Below are 19,504 nucleotides of genomic sequence, written 5' to 3'. Positions count from 1 at the left end.
TGGCAAAAAAGTCTCTGAGGATCTGAAAAAAAGAATTGTTGCTCTACATAAAGATGGCCTGGGCTATAAGAAGATTGTCAAGACCCTGAAACTGAGCTGCAGCATGGTGGCCAAGACCACAAAGCGGTTTAACAGGACAGGTCCCACTCAGAACAGGCCCCGCCATGGTCGACCAAAGAAGTTGAGTGCACGTGCTCAGCATCATATCCAGAGGTTATCTTTGGGAAATAGAGGTATGAGTGCTGCCAGCATTGCTGCAGAGGTTGAAGGGGTGGAGGGTTAGCCTGTCAGTGCTCAGACCATACACTGCATCAAAGTGGTCTGCAGTGCTGTTGTCCCAGAAGGAAGCCTCTTATAAAGATGATGCACAAGAAAGCCCGCAAACAGTTTGCTGAAGACAAGCAGACCAAGGACATGGATTACTGGAACCATGTCCTATGGTCTGATGAGACCAAGATAAACTTATTTGGTTCAGATGGTGTCAAGGGTTTGTGGTGGGGAGTACAAAGACAAGTGTGTCTTGCCTACAGTCAAGCATGGTGGTGGGAGTGTCATGGTCCGGGGCACTAGGGAACTACAGTTTATTGAGGGAACCATGAATGCCAACATGTACTTTGACATACTAAAGCAGCGCATGATTCCCTCCCTTTGGAGACTGGGCCACAGGCAGGGGCATACCGTGGGGTTGGCCAGAACGGTGCCCGCCAGGGGCGCAGGCCGAGGGGGGGGGCGCAAAAACATTGGCAGTGCAGCATTGAATTACCGCTCCTTCGTGAGTCCGTGCAGCCTGAGCCCCCCCTCCCAGCGGCCGGCGCCCCCCCCCTTTTTTCACCTTGCCTTCAGCCCATCATATGTACAGCTTTAGATTTGATCCGGCGGCGGCCCCGCCCCCTGCTGTGTTTGTACTGGAAGGTGGCTGTCCCGCCCACCCGGCTGCTCGTGGACAAGTGCTGCCATTGACATGAGTGGAGATGCTGCAGCTGTTGCTGATCGGAGGTGAGGGGGAGCGTGCCCGGTCACAAGTTCACGGGGGAGGAGAGTGTTTGTCTGCGGGGACCCAGTCCGAGATGCTGTTGTGAGGTAGGAGAGTGTGGGGACCCCAGACCGGTATGTGTGATCTCCGGGGAGGAGGTCCTCTGCCCATAGTGTGTCTAGGAAAACTCAATCTGGTCATGCACTGCACACAATGTCACCCCCCCTCTCTCTCTTCTTGTCACCTGCCCCCTCTCTCTCCCTGTCACCTGCCCCCTTTCTATCTCCCTGTCACCTGCCCCCTCTCTCTCCTTGTCACCTGCCCCCTCTCTCTCCCTGTCACCTGCCCCCTCTCTCTCTCCCTGTCACCTGCCCCCTCTCTCTCCCTGTCACCTGCCCCCCTCTCTCTCCCTGTCACCTTCCCCCCCCCTCTCTCTCCCTGTCACCCTCCCCCTCTCTCGCTCTTTGTCACCTGCCCCTCTCTCTCTCTCCCTGTCACCTGCCCCCTCTCTCTCCCTGTCACCTGCCCCCTCTCTCTCTCCCTGTCACCTGCCCTCTCTCTCTCTCCCTGTCACCTGCCCCCTCTCTCTCCCTGTCACCTGCCCCCTCTCTCTCTCCCTGTCACCTGCCCGCTCTCTCTCCCTGTCACCTGCCCGCTCTCTCTCCCTGTCACCTGCCCCCTCTCTCTCTCCCTGTCACCTGCCCCCTCTCTCTCTCCCTGTCACCTGCCCCCTCTCTCTCCCTGTCACCTGCCCCCTCTCTCTCTCCCTGTCACCTGCCCGCTCTCTCTCCCTGTCACCTGCCCGCTCTCTCTCCCTGTCACCTGCCCCCCCTCTCTGTCTCCCTGTCACCCCCTCTCTCTCTCTCCCTGTCACCTGCCCTCTCTCTCTCCCTGTCACCTGCCCTCTCTCTTTCTCTCCCTGTCACCTGCCCCCTCTCTTTCTCTCCCTGTCACCTGCCCCCTCTCTCTCTCCCTCTCCCTGTCACCTGCCCCCCCCTCTCTCCCTGTCACCTGCCCCCTCTCTTTCTCCCTGTCACCTGCCCTCTCTCTCACTCTCTCTCCCTCCCTGTCACCTGACTCTCTCTCCCTGTCACCTGCCCCTCCTCTCTCTCTCCCTCCCTGTCACCTGCCCTCTCTTTCTCTCTGTCATCCCTTTTCTCTGTCACCTGCCCCCTCTCTCTTTCCTTGTCACCTGCCCCCCCTCTCCCTGTCACCTGCCCCCTCTCTCTCTCCCTGTCACCTGTCCCCTCTCTCTCTCTCCCTGTCACCTGCCCTCTCTCTCTCTCTCTCTCTCCCTGTCACCTGCCCCCCCTCTCTCTCCCTGTCACATGCCCTCTCTCTCCCTGTCACCTACCCCCTCTCTCTCTCCCTGTCACCTGCCCTCTCCCTCCCTGTCACCTGCCCTCTCTCTCTCCCTGTCACCTGCCCCCTCTCTCTCTCCCTGTCACCTGCCCCCCTCTCTCTCTCTCCCTGTCACCTGCCCTCTCTCTCCCTCTCCCTCCCTGTCACCCACCCTCTCTTTCTCTCTGCCATCCCTTTTCTCTGGCACCTGCCCCCTCTCTCTCTCCCTGTCACCTGCTCTCTCTCTCTCCCTGTCACCTGCCCCCTCTCTCTCTCTCTCCCTCTCTGTCACCCACTCTCTCTTTCTCTGTGTCATCCCTTTTCTCTGTCACCTGCCCCCTCTCTCTGTAAACCTCCCCCCATCTCTCTCTGTCAAACTCTCTCTCCTTGGGGGGGGGGGGCGCCGATACAGTTCCTCGCCAAGGGCGCTGGAGACCCTAGGTACGCCTCTGGCCACAGGGCAGTATTCCAACATGATAACGAGCCCAAACACACCTCCAAGACAACCACTGCATTGCTAAAGAGGTGACACTAGATATGGTTGGTGGAATGCACTATCTTCTCCAGAATCCAGAGCAGTGGCAGCCACCTTGCCCTATCTAATGCTGTATATACCAAGTGCCGGTTTATTCAGGCATTTGAACGAGTGTAATAGCTGCATTTTGTTGTTACAATAAAAATTGGATGGTTTTATGTTATAAGCTTTCTTTATTGCCATTTTTTCTAAAAGGAGGACAAGGCTATCCCCAGTGTGGACAATGGTACTTACAGCCAGGTCCATAAATATTGGGACATTGACACAATTCTAATCTTTTTATAATGGATTTGAAATGAAACAAACAAGATGTGCTTTAACTGCAGACTTTCAGCTTTAATTTGAGGGTATTTACATCCAAATCAGGTGAAAGGTGTAGGAATTACAACAGTTTGTATATATGCCTCCCACTTTTTAAGGGACCAAAAGTAATGGGACAATTGGCTGCTCAGCGGTTCCATGGCCATGTGTGTGTTATTCCCTCATTATCCCATTTACAATGAGCAGATAAAAGGTCCAGAGTTAATTTCAAGTGTGCTATTTGCATTTGGAATCTGTTGCTGTCAACTCTTAATATGAGATCCAAAGAGCTGTCACTATCAGTGAAGCAAGCCATCATTAGGCTGAAAAAACAAAACAAACCCATCAGAGATAGCAAAAACATTAGGTGTGGCCAAATCAACTGGTTGGAACATCCTTAAAAAGAAAGAACGCACCGGTGAGCTCAGCAACACCAAAAGACCTGGAAGACCACTGAAAACAATTGTGGTGGATGACCGAAGAATTCTTTCCCTGGTGAAGAAAACATCCTTCACAACAGTTGGCCAGATCAAGAACACTCTCCAGGAGGTAGGTGTATGTGTGTCAAAGTCAACAATCACCAGAGTGAATACAGAGGGTTCACCACAAGATGTAAACCATTGGTGAGCCTCAAAAACAGGAAGGCCAGATTAGAGTTTGCCAAAAAACATCTAAAAAAGCCTTCACAGTTCTTAAACAACATCCTATGGACAGATGAGACCAAGATCAACTTGTACCAGAGTGATGGGAAGAGAAGAGTATGGAGAAGGAAAGGAACTGCTCATTATCCAAAGCATACCACCTCATCAGTGAAACATGGTGGTGGTAGTGTCATGGCGTTGGCATGTATGGCTGCCAATGGAACTGGTTCTCTTGTATTTATTGATGATGTGACTGCTGACAAAAGCAGCAGGATGAATTAGGAAGTGTTTCGGGCAATATTATCTGCTCATATTCAGCCAAATGCTTCAGAACTCATTGGACGGCGCTTCACCGTGCAGATGGACAATGACCCGAAGCATACTGCGAAAGCAACCAAAACGTTTTTTAAGGGAAACAAATGGAATGTTATGCAATGGCAGTGGCGGCCGGTCTATAGGGGGCGCAACCCCCCCAATCTCCGTGGCCCAATTAAAAAAAAGGAAACTAGGGGCGCCGGACTAACTGGTGGCTATGGGGGGGGGGGAGTGGGGTTTTGCACCCCACGTGCTTGCAGCAGAGCTGCCGATTGGCGGCCTTCTGGGGGTCATAGGGGAGCAGAGCAATGCGCCCGAACACTCCCCACTTTCCGGATGTCCTGGCTGTGATTGGTCCAGTTTACAGCCTGGACCAATCATAGAGGACATCCCGGGTGACGTCGCCTGGGGGGCGGTGCGTGCGTTAGTCACGCACCGTCCCGACGTCAGAGAAGAGGGCAGCGGGCGGCGCGCATGGAGGAAGACGTCCAGTGTCCTGTCGGAGGACACCGGTCCGACCGAGTCGCGGCGCGCATGGAGGAAGAAGTCGTCGACTCCCGAGCAGCACGCCAGGGAGTCGGGACCCTATTATGGGATATACTAGTACTGATGGGCCCCTTAATATGTGATATATTGGGAGAATTTGTTCACGCAAGCAAAATACAGGGGAAAAAATGGGTGGAGCCTATAAGGGGTGGGGCTTCTTAGAAATGGGAGGGGTCAAAATGGAAGGGCAGGGTCTTGCGCCCCACCATCTTAAAACTTCACTAGCCGCCACTGTGCAATGGCCAAGTCAATCCCCTGACCTGAATTCGATTGAGAATGCATTTCACTTGCTGAAGACAAAACTGAAGGGAAAATGCCCCAAGAACAAGCAGGAACTAAAGACAGTTGCAGTAGAGGCCTGGCAGAGCATCACCAGGGATGAAACCCAGCGTCTGGTGAGGTTTATGCATTCCAGACTTCAGGCTGTAATTGACTGCAAAGGATTTGCAACCAAGTATTAAAAAGTGAAAGTTTGATTTACGATTGTTAATCTGTCCCATTACTTTTGGTCCCTTAAAAAGTGGGAGGCACATATACAAACTGTTGTAATTCCTACACCGTTCACCTGATTTGGATGTAAATACCCTCAAATTAAAGATGAAAGTGCAGTTAAAGCACATTTTGTTTGTTTCATTTCAAATCCGCTGTGGTGGTGTATAGAGCCAAAAAGATTAGGATTGTGTCAATGTTCCAATATTTATGGACCTGACTGTATATCCATAAGCCCATTTAGATCTCTCCTGTGTGAGATCTTTTCATCTGATAAGCGGCTTTGCATTACAATTGCACCTTAGCACTGTGATTGGCATTTGTGGCACTGAGAGCACCTTATCACTGGAATAATTTCCTGGAGCTAGGACTTTATATATTTTGGATCTATAAATTTGCAAATATATTTATTGGACTGGGTTATATACAGTATATTTATTATTTGTATGTAAAGAGAAAAAAAATTGGGCCTGGATCACATTTTGGGTTTCATTTATTTTTTATGTATATTTATTTCTGATCAAGATTTTTTTGTGGCAATTTGATTATGGAGTATTTGATTGCACATTCACATATATGAATTGTTTTTCAGCGGCTTGCCACCCGTGCTATAGCGGAAAGACGGTTACAGCACGGGCTTCCAATTCCGGGAGGGCATCCGTAAACAACGTTACCCCCCCCCCCCCCCAGGATCGCGCCGCGCTCTGTGATAGTTGAGTCCTTCGGACTCGGCTGATCGAAGATCAGGGTAAAGGTCCAATCACAGCAGCCCTTTACCATGTGATCAGCTGTCAGCCAATAACAGCTGATCACAGGATGTAAACACAAGCCGGTTATCGGCTTTTCTCTCCTCACCCAGACAGTGTGAGGAGAGAAGAAGAAAGCCGGTAACTGTCTTTGGTTACAGGGACATCGTTCCCAACAGTGCCGACCAGTTCTGCTAATCAGTGCCATCTATCAGTGCTGCCTACCAGTGCCACCTATTAGTCCTGTCTCATCAGTGAAGGAGAAAAATTACCTGTTGGAATATTTTATCACAAACTAAGGAAATGTTTTGTTTTTTTTCTTGTTTGTTCAGCAAAAAATAAAAAAAAAAACCCAGGGGTGAAAAAAATACCACCAAACTAAAGCTCTATTTGTGTGGGAAAAAAAATGAAAATAATTTAGTTTCGTTACAGTGTTGCATGACCACGTGATTGTAATTCAAAGTGTGACAGCGCTAAAAGCTGAAAAGTGGCCTGGGCAGGAAGAGGGTAAAAGTGGCCAGAAGACAGGTGGTTAGGCATATGACATTATTCATAGAGATAAGCGTTTGCGTTTTATTAAAATTATTTATTAGGTCCAGTGTTTAGACTAGGTTTGGTACTGCTGCTTTGGGTGGTCTAAGTGCGGGTTTATCCTAATATTATTTTCATTTGTAGTATCTATTAAGAGTGCAGGCCGACAAAACAAAAGCACATCTGGGAGACCGTTGTTATGATAAACTGAAAGGCCTGAACAAGGAACATCATGGCATAAATCTTGCCATGATGTTAAAAAAAAAAAGGCTCGTTTACACTTGGCTTCAGACAAGCTTTTTTAATGCTCTCTGAACGGCAGTCAAAGCCCCTGTCACTAAATAAAATAGTTAGCTTACAGTCCTGACAGAAAAAATCCTGTGAGCAACCTACTAGTGATAAATAGAATATTAAATAATTAGATAAATTGCTGCAAACACTCCACTTCTCATACCAGTGTAGACAATAATAGAATAAATAGTGTTGCGCAATAATTTAAATATATTAGTAAACAGTGAATATGATCAAATAAATAGCATATAAAAAGTGCCAAAATATCATGTATAAATGCAAAGAACATTTTTTCATTTTTGCATTTCTACATGATATTTTGGCACTTTTTATATGCTATTTATTTGATCATATTCACTGTTTAGTAATATATTTAAATAATAGTGCAACACTATTTATTCTATTACTAGCTTAGAGTCCTGTTTACACCTTGAGCTTGCTTTGCATCAAACATTTTACCCCATGTCGCTTTACTGGTGCTTCAAAGTGTCTTTAAAGCCTCCATAGAAGTCTGAGACAATGTTCGCTTAAAGAGGCTTAAATTCAGCTTTAGCTTCCATTTGTTTTAGAGGTATTGCAGGTATGAGATATCAACATACACACATGGCATCTGCCAAGCTTCATTAAAGCTTCAAAAACACATTAAAAAAATCATGTTGAAGCGGTAGGCGCTTTAATGTGTGTTGAAGTCGAAGGAATGTGTAAATGAGTCCTAATTCACACCTGAGCAATTTTCTGCTTGAAGCGTGTAGCTCTAAAACGCGCAACAAGCCAAATCCCATTCATTTCAATAGCCCCTGTTCACATCTGAGAGTTATGTTGCCTGAAGCAAAACACCTGTCGCTCAAAATAGTACATGAGCTTCTTTTTTCGGCAGATTACAAGCGTTTTTTGGCCCCTATAGACTTTTAATAGAAACGCCTGACTTGAGCGTTTTCTGCTCAAATAGCAGCTCTCCACCCCTAATTTCCTCTTGCTCTCCTCCCCCTAGTGCAGTGATGGTAAACCTTGGCACCCCAGATGTTTTGGAACTACATTTCCCATGATGCTCATGCACTATGCAGTGTAGTTGAGCATCATGGGAAATGTAGTTCCAAAACATCTGGGGTGCCAAGTTTCGCCATCACTGCCCTAGTGCTTTCTATTGGCTAAACAAATACAACTGAGGTTGTAATACACTTCTAAAATGCTTTAAAAATGCTTGTAATAAGTTGCAAAAAAAGCTTTAAAAAAAAAAATGGCCGGAAAAAGGCTAGTAAATCGCTACGCTTAGGTGTGAATGGAGCCTAAATGAAAGCTTTAGATTTAAAGATTGAAAATGATTTGTGAAATTAAAACATTGTAAAAGCTTCTATAAAACTTTAGTTATTGGGTTAGCATATACAACTTCAACTCAAAAAAAGTTGGGACGCTGTGTAAAATATAAATAAAAACAGAAAGCAATGATTTGCAAATCCTAAACTCATGTACAATTTTAGGAAAAAAGGTCAGGTTGAAATTGATGGGATCAACACATCTCAAAAACGTTGGGACAGGGCAACAAAAAGCTGGCAAGGTATGTGGTACTAAAAAGGAAGTGCTGGAAGAACATTTTGCAGCTAATTAGGTTAATTGAAAACAGGTAACATGACTGGGTATAAAAGACCATCTTAGAGAGTCAGAAGGAGGGGGGGATTTACTAAAACTGCAGTACTCAGAACCTGGTGAAGTTGTGTATGGTAGCCAATCATCTTAAAACTTCAGCTTGTTCATTTAACTACTTCCCGCCCGCCCTATTGACGGCGGGAAAGTGGTTGAATTATCCTGACCGGACTTCATATGACGTCACTCTGACACACAGCATCTCCGATCTCGGTAAAGAGCCCACTGACATAGGCTCTTTACCATGTGACCAACTGTGTCCAATCACAGCTGGTCACATAATACACAGGAAGAGCCGTTGATCGGACAGGCACGAGTATAGGAGAGCCTATCTGCGGCTCTCCTGACAGGGGGGGGGGGGGGGTCTGCACTGGTAATCAGAGCAATGATTACCAGTGAAGATCATTAGGGAGGGGGTGCCACTAGAACCACCAGGGATGCCCACCCATGACCCCCAAGGATGTCCACCAGGGATGGCAATCAGGGCTCAGGGAGCCCGCCAGTGCCCTCCCCTTTAGTGCTGCCCGCCAGTGCCATCCCCATCAGTGCTGCCCACCAGTGCCACCTATCAGTGCCCATCAGTGGCGCCAATCAGTGCTGCCTATTAGTGCCCATGAGTGGCACCTATCAGTGCCCATCAATGCCACCTATCTGTGCCCACCAAAGCTGCATATCAGTGCTGCCCATCTGTGCCACATATCCGTGCCACCCCATCAGTGCCTCATCAGTGCCTGTCAGTGTGGCCTCATCAGTGCAGGAAAAAAATGTATCTATTTACAAAATTGTATAACAAACAAAAACTTTTTTTTTTTTTTTCAAACTTTTTGGGCTTTTTTTATTTGTTTAGCAAAAAAGAAAAAAACCTTGCGGTGATCCAAATACCACCAAAAGAAAGCTCTATTTGTGGGGAAAAAATGACATAAATTTGGTTTAGGTACAATGTTGCATGACCGCGCAACAGCGTTAAAAGCTGAAAATTGGCCTGGGCAGGAAGGGGGTGAAAGTGCCCTGTATTGAAGTGGTTAAAGGGGTAACTCCACTTTGGTTGGGGGAAAAACATAGCAAATAAAGAAAAAACAATATAGCATATACAATTGCAACACAAATCATATTGTAATTGAATGTTATTAAAAATTACCTTTCCTTTTTTTTTTAATATGCAGCCATTGTAAATTTCTGAAAATGCAATGCAATATGGCTACCTGGAGCTGTTCTGTACACCGAATGTGTACTGACCTCACCCCAGAAACAGAATTTTCTGCTTGTGTGATTGGCTCACCAATTTTCCCAGAAATTTGCCTAATATACAAGTTATATTTCTGGCATCCCCTGCAACAAAAAATTTATTTTTGGAGAGATACTCCCAATAGGAACACGTCTAAAGGGATGCAGGCCCAGCAGATTTCTTCATTAGAGCCCTGCAGCTGCCACAGCTGATAGATAATTATGAAACCACTCCCATTTGACCCACTCAGCACAGAGGAAATAACAGTGACTTCTTCAGAATAACAGGGTAGGTATCTGCAACAAAGTTTGTAAAAAAATCCCTGCAATGTACAGAGATCACCCAGAGGGGAATGTTTTTTTCTCAACAAAAGTGGAGTTACGCTTTAAGCTTTGACAAGAAAACCTGGAAGCCAATTGGTTTCTATGCAGAGCGACACCAGATTTTACACACTCCAGGTTTAGTAAATTAACCCCAGTGTTTTAGAAGTAAAGATGGGCAAAGATTCACCAATTTGTGAAAAGCTGTGTCTAAAAATTGTCGAACATAAAATTGCTAAGACTCTCATTATGTCATCATCTACATTACATAATATCAAAAGTTTCAGAGAATCTGGAGAAAGCTCTGTGTGCAAGGGACAAGGCCAAAACACAATACTGGATGGCCGTGATCTTCGGACCCTCAGACGGCACTGCATTAAAAACCGGCATGATTCTGTGATGGACATCACTGCATGGGCTCAGGAATACTTCCAAAAATCACTGCCTGTAAAACACAGTTCACGATCTGTGCCATCCAAAAATGCAAGGTAAAGCTCTTTCGTGCAAAGAAGCTGCCATACCTGAACATGATCCAGAAACGCTACCGCCTTCTCTGAGCCAAAACTTGTTTAAAATGTTCTGTGGTCATATGCATTGAAAATTGAAATCGTTTTTGGCAACCACGAGCTTTCTTTGGACTAAAGAAGAGAGGGACCTTATGGCTTGTTATCAGTATTCAGTTCCAAAGCCTGCATCTCTTATGGTATGGGCTGTATTTGAGTGTATGGAATGGGCAGCTTTCATATCTGGAAAGGCACGATCAATGCAGAAAGATCTATACAGGTTTTAGAGCAGCATATGCTCCCATCCAGATGACATCTTTTTCAGGGAAGGTCTTGCATATCTTAGCAGAACAATGCTAAACCGCGTACTGCATCTATGACAACAGCATGGCAAAATAGTCCAAGAGTCTGAGTGCTTAACTGGTCTGCCCGCAGCCCAAACCTTTCACTAATTGACAATATTTGGCACATCTTGAAATTAAAAATAAGACAAACGACCTAGGACTTGAGCAGTTAGGATCCTATAGCAGTGAAGAATCAGACAACCTTCCTCTCCCAAAACCCCAGAAACTGCTCTCCTCCGTTCCCAGATGTTTATAGTGTTGTTAAAAGAAGATGAGATGCTACATCATGGTAATCATGGCCCTGTTCAAACTTTGAGGCATGTTTCTGCCATCATTTTCAAAATGACCTTTTTTTTTTTTTTTTTTTACCTTAACCACTTAAGCCCCGGAGGATTTGGCTGCTCAAAGACCAGGGCCTATTTTGCGATTCGGCACTGCGTGATTTTAACAGACAATTGCGCGGTCAGGCGACACTGTATCCAAATGAAATTGACATCCTTTTTTTCCTACAAACAGAGCTTTCTTTAGGTGGTATTTGATCACCTGTGCAATTTTTACTTTTTGCGCTATAAACAAAAAAAGAGCGACAATTTTGAAAAAATATTTTTCACATTTTTTTTATATGAAATTCTCAAAAAAAAAAAAAAGGTAAAAATCAAAATCTTCTAACATTTTAGGCCAATTAGTTTTCTGCTACATATTTTTAGTAAAAAAATAAAATCGCGCAATAACCGGATTTTGATTGGTTTGCGCAAAAGTTATTACGTTTACTAACTACGGGAAAGATTTATGTAATTTTTATTGTTTTTTTTTTTTTAACGAGTAATGGCGGCGATCTGCGATTTTTTTGCAGGACTGCGACATTGCGGCGGACAGATCGGACCCCTGACTGACATTTTTGGGGGTACCAGTGACATTACTACAGTAATCAGTGCTATAAATATGCACGGTTACTGTAAAAATTACACTGGCAGGGGAGGGGGTTAACTTTATTAGTGATCAAGGGGTTAAGTGTGTCCCTAGGGGCGCGATTCTAACTGTCAAGTGGTGTGGCTTGTGATGTAACCACAGAGACATACGATCCTACATAGCAGGATCGTAAAGTCTCTGCAGTTACATCAGGGAGAATGACAGGCGGCTGTGTTTACATCAGCCACCTGCCTTTCTCCCTCTCCAGTGGGAGATCGCAAGTGACCGGCGGACATCAAAGCCACCAGTCACTCGCACGGGGATGTCAGGGAACGAGCGGGGGCGGGAGCGTGCCTCCGGGGGCACGCGCTCGCCCCCTATTGGCTCGTGGAGGGGCTGACTGCCGCAGTATATGTACTTGCGGCGGTCGGCATATGGTTAACCACTTGCCGACCGGTCACGTTGATCGTACTGCGGCAAAGTGGCTCGTTAACGTCCAGCGACGTAGACCTACGTCGCTGGACTCCTCCCCTTGTGGGCGGCACGGGTACGCCGCAGGAGGCTCGCCCCGCTGTATTCAGTCACAGCGGGAATCGGGCCAGGGGATGAGAGGCGGTGATCGCTGCCGCTCTTCCCCGATCGTCGAGGATCGAGTGTGGAAATCTGCCCGCTTGTGTAAACAAAGCGGGCGGATCTCCTAAGTGACAGGCAGGGACAGATTGCAGGATTTAGCATAGCTGAACCTGCGATCTGTGCTGTGTCACTCAGTCCCCTCCCCCCACACACGTTAGTAAGCACCAGGCATACATTAACCCCTTGATCACCAATAAAAGTTAACCCCTTCCCTGCCAGTGTAATTTTTACAGTAACAGTGCATATTTATAGCACTGATTACTGTAGTAATGTCACTGGTACCCCCAAAAGTGTCAAAAATGTCAGTCAAGGGTCCGATCTGTCCGCCGCAATGTCACAGTCCCGCAAAAAAAAAAAAAAAAAAATCGCAGAACGCCGCCATAACTAGTTAAAAAAAAAACAATAAAAAGGACATAAATTTCCCGTAATTAGTAGCTGCGCAAACCAATCAAAATACGCTTATTGCAATTTTTTTACCAAAAACATGTAGCAGAAAACAAATTGGCCTAAAATGTTAAAAAAGTTTGATTTTTACATTTTGGGGGGGGGGGGGGGGATTTCATATAAAAAATGTGAAAAATATTATTTTTTCAAAATTGTTGCTCTTTTTTTGTTTATAGCGCGAAAAGTAAGAATCGCACAGGTGATCAAATACTACCAAAAGAAAGCTCTATTTGTGGGGGAAAAAAGGACATACATTTAATTTGGGTACATCATCGCATGACCGCACAATTGTCCGTTAAAATAACACAGTGCTGAAACGCAAAATATGGCCTGGTCAGGAATGGGGTAAAATCTTCCGGTCTTAAAGCGGTTAAAAATACAGTCATTGAGAATTTTTTTTGTCAAAGACATGTAGCTAAATACACTTTGGCCTAAATATATGACAAAAATTGAATATATTGGATATTTTTTAACTGTCAGAGTAGAAAAATAGTTATTTTTTCAAAATGTTCGCAATGGTTTAATAATATCGCAAAAAATAAAAAGCGCAGAGGTGATCAAATACCACCAAAAGAAAGCCCTGTTTGTGGGAAAAAAGGACGTAAATTTCGTTTGGGTACGGCTTTGCATGACCGCGCAATTGTGAGTTAAAGTCGCACAGTGCCGAATCGCAAAAAGTGGCCTGGATGTAAGACAGCAAAATCCTCCGGTGGTAAAGTGGTTAAAATAGTTCTTTTTGACAATCCAATATAAGTTTAAGAAAAAAAATGGATTTTTGTAAAATCTTACCGTAAAATCCTTTTCTCTTAGCTCATTGACAGACGTAGTCCTCGGTGATACACCACCTTCGGGTTATGTTGCCTCCACAGGAGCAGGACTAGACAGGAAATTAAAATGCTCTGGCCACACCCTAGGGGCAGTCCCAGAGGGTATATCCTCTCTCTCTCTGCCTCAGCAAATCAGTTATGTCAAAAAGCAGTCTTTAGAGATTTTAACCCAACCCAACTCCAAAACAGAGGGGCGGGGACTACGTCTGTCAATGAGCTAAGAGAAAAGGATTTTACGGTAAGATTTTACAAAAATCCATTTTTCTCTATCGCTCATTGACAGACGTAGTCCTCGGTGATACAGCACCTTCGGGACGTCCCAGAGCAGTATCACAAATGAGGGGTGGGAAAATGGAAATCAAATCCCAATCTAGAAGGCCCAACCGGTGCCAACTAGAAGTTTACAATGCTCATCCTTAATGATGAGACTCAACAAAAAGAAATTTTTCAAACAGAAAAAAACTCTCAAGGTAGACCACCGGTCTCCTCAAATTGCGGCCTGCAAAACCTTGCGGCCAAATGAGGCATCCGCCGATGCCGTCACATCAATTTTATAGAATTTTGTAAAGGTATGTACCGACGACCAGGTGGCCGCCTTACATACCTGGACCACTGACGCCTGATGGCGAAAGGCCCAGGAAGTACTGAGCGCTCGAGTGGAGTGCGCCCTAACAGGGAACGGAGGACTCTGACCCTTAATAGAATAAGCCTGTACCACCGTCTGTCTAATCCATTTGGCAATGGTCGCGGCAGATGCAAGCAAACCCTTTCTGGGGCCATCCGTGATCACAAAAAGTGAATCCGTCTTACGGAATGATTCCGTAGCTTTCAGGTATACTCTGATTGCCCGAACCACATCCAAGGAATGCAACGCATGTTCCCGATGATGCTTGGGCTGAGGACACAAGGAAGGTAGTACAATATCTTCATTCAGATGAAAATCTGAAACCACCTTAGGAAGAAAGGATGGCTTAGGATGAAGTACTACCTTATCCCTATGAATCACTAGGTATGGGGACTGGCATGATAATGCAGCCAGTTCTGACACCCTGCGAGCAGAAGTGATAGCCACCAAGAAGGCCACCTTCTGGGATAAAGTAAACAAGGGAATCTCCCTGATGTTTTCAAAGGGAGGTTTCTGTAGAACCGACAAAACTAAATTAAGATCCCAGGGCGATAAGGGCGCGCGGACTGGTGGAGCCAGGTGCCGCACCCCCTGGATGAAATTCCGCACCAAGGACTTGGTAGCTAAAGGTTTCTGAAAGAAGATTGCTAATGCTGAAACTTGACCCTTGATGGTGCTCAAGGCTAGCTTCTGCTCAACCCCTTGTTGCAAAAAAGCCAATATTCGAGTCACCGAATAGGTACGTGGAGGAAATCCTAAAGATTCGCACCACGCAATATAAGTCTTCCATGTGTGATAATAGACCTTGCTGGAAGTCGCTTTCCTTGCTTTAATAAGGGTAGGAATGACTGAAGCTGACAAACCTCTGTCCTTCAGTACTTGGGTCTCAATGGCCAGGCCATTAAAACCAGCGACTGTAAAGCATGATGGTAAATTGGTCCTTGAGACCACAGACACTCCCTGAGACGAAGTTCCCACGGAACGTCTGCGACTAGCCTGTCCAAGTCGGCCAGGCCGGCTTGACGAGGCCAGCCTAGAATTTCTAGGACCACTGGTGCTGACTGGATCTGAACCAGGCGTCCCTAGAGCTATCTGGCCCCGACCATCCGAGAAAGTCTGGTCGTTTTCTGTTCCCACACATTTATCAGATACCTGATTGCTATCAGGAAGGGTGATCTTTTCTGGTTGAACCTCAGGGTCTGAAGTCACCCGGCTAGAGGCTTCTTGGCCTGTCTGGTCAACCAGATCCGATTCCTGTGGGGAATTGAGACTAATCTTAGGAAAAGGTAAAGGAAAAGATCTATTCAGGGAACGGTGACTACCGCTCCCTGTAGTACTTAAATGTTGGAAGGGAAGAATCGCACCGGTAGTAGTAGTTGATGCTCGATCTAATGTCCTGAATACCGGTGAAAACGTCCCCCCACCCTCAAACCGGGTGGGGGCGCACCTTCAGGCTGTGTACTCCTTTGCTTCGGGTTTGGCTGAGTTGGTCCTCTGTTTGTCCGACCAGCCTTTCTTGAACCCTCCTGGAGGAGTCTTGCCTTTCCCGCTTGTTTCAGCCGGGCGTGCGAACCCTTTATGGGCGGTAAAGAAAGGTCCTCGCTTGTTGCGAGGTCCCTTAGCTTTAGCAGCCTGTGGCAAAAAAGTGCTCTTGCCCCCAGTGGCATCCTTAATGATTTCATCTAGGGTGGCCCCAAATAGACGATTCCCCTGAAAGGGGAGATTCGTCAAGGTCTTTTTGGAACCTAGGTCAGCTGACCAGCATTTTAACCACAGCACACGTCTGAGGATTACCGCTGACATAGATGCATGCCCTAATAGGGGAGTAGTGTCCAAGGCTGCGTCACAGATAAACTGTAGCCCTTGTATAATCTGTTCCATCAAATCAGATGTTTCCTGGGGAATATCTTTTCCCCTAAGGTCTTGGCGTACCAATCTCGCCCATTCCGTAAGTGTCTGGGAAACTAGACCAATAACAATTACTGGTCTAAATGCTGACCCTCTCAGAGAGAAGATGGTGCGGGACTCTGCTTCCATCTTTCGATCCACCGGATCCTTAAAGGACGAAGTGTCCTCCACTGGGATAACCGTGGCTTTATTCAGCCTGGAAATAGGTGGATCCACCACTGGTGGTACCGTCCATTTCTTAATGATGGATTCCTCAAACGGATAGCGTCTAGCAATACGCTTGGAAATAGTAAAGGTACGTTTAGAATGCTCCCATTCTCCTTTAATCTTATTACCAAAACACTTGGGTACAGGAAAAACCTTCACCGTTTTGATGGGCTTGTTAGTACCAAAAGGAATCTCTGTATCAGTTGCTTCTGCCGGTAAAACCTCAAGTTTAAGGTTTCCTGCACTGCCACAACTAGTGCGTCCACCAATGCTTCTTCCTGAATTATAGCGGGAGAAGAAACGTCCTCCTCACTGTCTGAGGGAGCTTTACCTGAGGTAACAGCCCTTGCAGAGGGACCTGCAACTGCAGTGACCATCTCTGAATCTGAGTCAGAGGTGTCAGATAATATAGGGGTAGGCGGGGGTCGCTTCTTTGACCCTCGTCCCTGACAGGCCGCCTCCACCCGAGCCACCATAGACTCCAAAATTGCTGTAAATGCCTCTAAACTCTGTGCACCGGCGGGTCCCGTGGCCCCCTCGAGGGAAACAGGTGGGGGAATTTGTGTGGCAGGGTCCATGATTATTCCAGTAACTTCCCGGATAATATAATTCAAAAATAAAAAACTTTTTTTTTTTTTTCACAGACCCCCAGCGCCACAAAAGCCCCTTAGTGTTACCTGCTAGGGATCCCTATCGATCGAGAGAGAGATAGACCCCCAGGCTCACCACTTGATGCTCAGAGTTTAACTGCAACAGGTTACAGCGCTGTCTTGACAAACAGGAAGTCTTTTGGCTGGCTGCCCAGGAAGAAAGGAGGCGGCTCCGCCCCTCTGCACGCCTTCCGGCGCCTCCCCTAGCTCCACGAGGTGTTTGGATCACCTCAAACATGGCTGCCCCCATGCTGGAGACACGAGGCTACGCCAAAATGGCGGCTCGTGCAATCCAGCAAAAAAAATGGCGGCGGCCTGTACCGAATAGCGGTGTGCTGCAGGGCACACAACACTATCTCTGCATGGGGATTTTTGGCGTGGTTGGCGGTACCGGCCCTGGCGGACCTCATGGCCGTTCGGAAGGCCTGCTATAGCTGGAGATTTGACTAGGAAGGCAGTCTACATGTCCGTGGCTTCTGACTGGTAGGTACCTTATTCTTATCACAGTAAGATTCCCAGACTGCCACTGATTACAATCTTTTAAACATGTATACAATTAGATTGTTAGCTCCCAAACCAAGCCTCCTGGCTTTTTGCACATAAAATCACACTCAAAGTAGGGGGATCTGTGCCATGTTATAGGATAGAGGGGGACTCTATCTTACCATACAGAGAGGGGCCCGCGTTCACCACAAGACCCGTCAGGGGGAAAAAGGGGAACATACTACTCACCATACCGGAACCAGGCGGGCACCAACTCCTGACAGTACCCCTCTCCACCGGGGCGGGAGGGCTGTCGACCAATACGGACGCCGTGACTCATGGTCTTTGGCGTTTCAGCGAGACGTTTAACTCGCGGGGTCAGTCCCTTAATGGGACTTTGTCGCGGCCGACCCAGCGCGGAGCTATGGCCTGCACGCGCTCGTAGGCTGAACTGGGGTGACCACCGGATCTCAACATCCAGCCCGTCGCCCAGTTCAGCTTTCTTGCTTGAAGATCTCACAGGAACACTGGAGAAAAAAGCTGTCTAAAAAATCTTTTTAAGAAAAAAATCTTGCCAGGACCGAAGATCCCAGCAAGGTATCTAGGTCCTTACTCCTAACTAGACAGAAAATAACGGATTTGCTGAGGCAGAGAGAGAGAGGATATACCCTCTGGGACTGCCCCTAGGGTGTGGCCAGAGCATTTTAATTTCCTGTCTAGTCCTGCTCCTGTGGAGGCAACATAACCCGAAGGTGCTGTATCACGAGGACTACGTCTGTCAATGAGCGATAGAGAAATATATTTTTGTGTTTTAAAGTTCTGCCTGTCTGCTGGCCATCTCTTTCCACAACTTCTGGCATCCCCTGCATGAGTTGCAGCTCCTTTGTTTACTTTCCATTTCTAAGGGCTACATATCCCATGGTACATTGCTGCCAGCAAGCAGTGATTCCTGTACTGACTCCGCCTCCTGAAACTCCTCCTCTCAGAGGAGTTCAGAAGGCAGACTCTGTAAAATATGTAATACAGCAGTGCCAACACTAAGGCTTTGTTTCCACTGCTGCGGCTACAGAGTCGTGCTACTTCTAGCGCGACTCTGTAGTGTTACTTGTTCGCGGCTTTCAGTGAGTCTTGTCCCTCATTATAGAAGGAAGTCGCACTGAAGTCGGCCCAAAAGTAGTGCACAAACTACTTTTCAAGTCGCCGCAACTCAAGTCGCGGCAGTTAGAACGGGCCAAATGGAAATTAATGACTTTTGACTTGCTGTGCGACTTGACATGTGTCAATTCGCACAGCAAGTCGCAACAGTGGAAACTGAGCCTTACAGGGCATAGTGAATACATCACAGAACTCAAGAAAGTAAATATTTTTGGATTGTCACAAAGTGTACAAACTTCAAGATGTTTAGATTAATAAAAGTAAAGTGAGCAATAATTTAAATACAATGTGGAAATTTTATCTATGATTTTACATTTTGACCACAGATATGCTTTAACCACTTGCCTTCTGTGCACTTAAACCCCCTTCCCATCCAGACCAATTTTTAGCTTTCAGCGCTCTCACACTTTGAATGACAATGGCGTGGTCATGCTACACTGTACCCATATAAAATTTTTATCATTTTTTTCACACAAACAGAGCTTTCTTTTGGTGGCATTTAATCATCTCTGGGTTTTTTATTTTTTACATAAAAAAAGAAAAAAAGACAGAAAATTTTGAAAAAAAAAAAAGTTTTTATTTTTTGCGAGTAAATTTTGAAAATAACGGAATTTTTGTAAAATCTTACCTGTAAAATTCCTTTCTCTGAGTCCTCCAACAGTCGCCGCCTCTTCATATTCGTCACATATGGGGTATTAGACTTTGCTCCGAAGGAGTAGCTAGGCAACAGAATATGTTAACAATAAAGCTTTAACATATCCCACCCTCAAGGGGTGGTCCCCTCAGTCAATACCCTCCTACTTCCTGCAACCATATCTCAGTTTTAGTGGAATAGCAGTAGAGTATACATTCAAACCCCAAAAGAGGGGCGGGGGCGGCGACTGTCGGAGGACTCAGAGAAAGGAATTTTACAGGTAAGATT

The sequence above is a fragment of the Pelophylax lessonae genome (assembly GCF_965119305.1).
Source record: "Pelophylax lessonae genome assembly, chromosome: 5".
Classification (NCBI taxonomy): domain Eukaryota; kingdom Metazoa; phylum Chordata; class Amphibia; order Anura; family Ranidae; genus Pelophylax; species Pelophylax lessonae.
Note: the sequence above shows the minus strand (reverse complement) of the source record.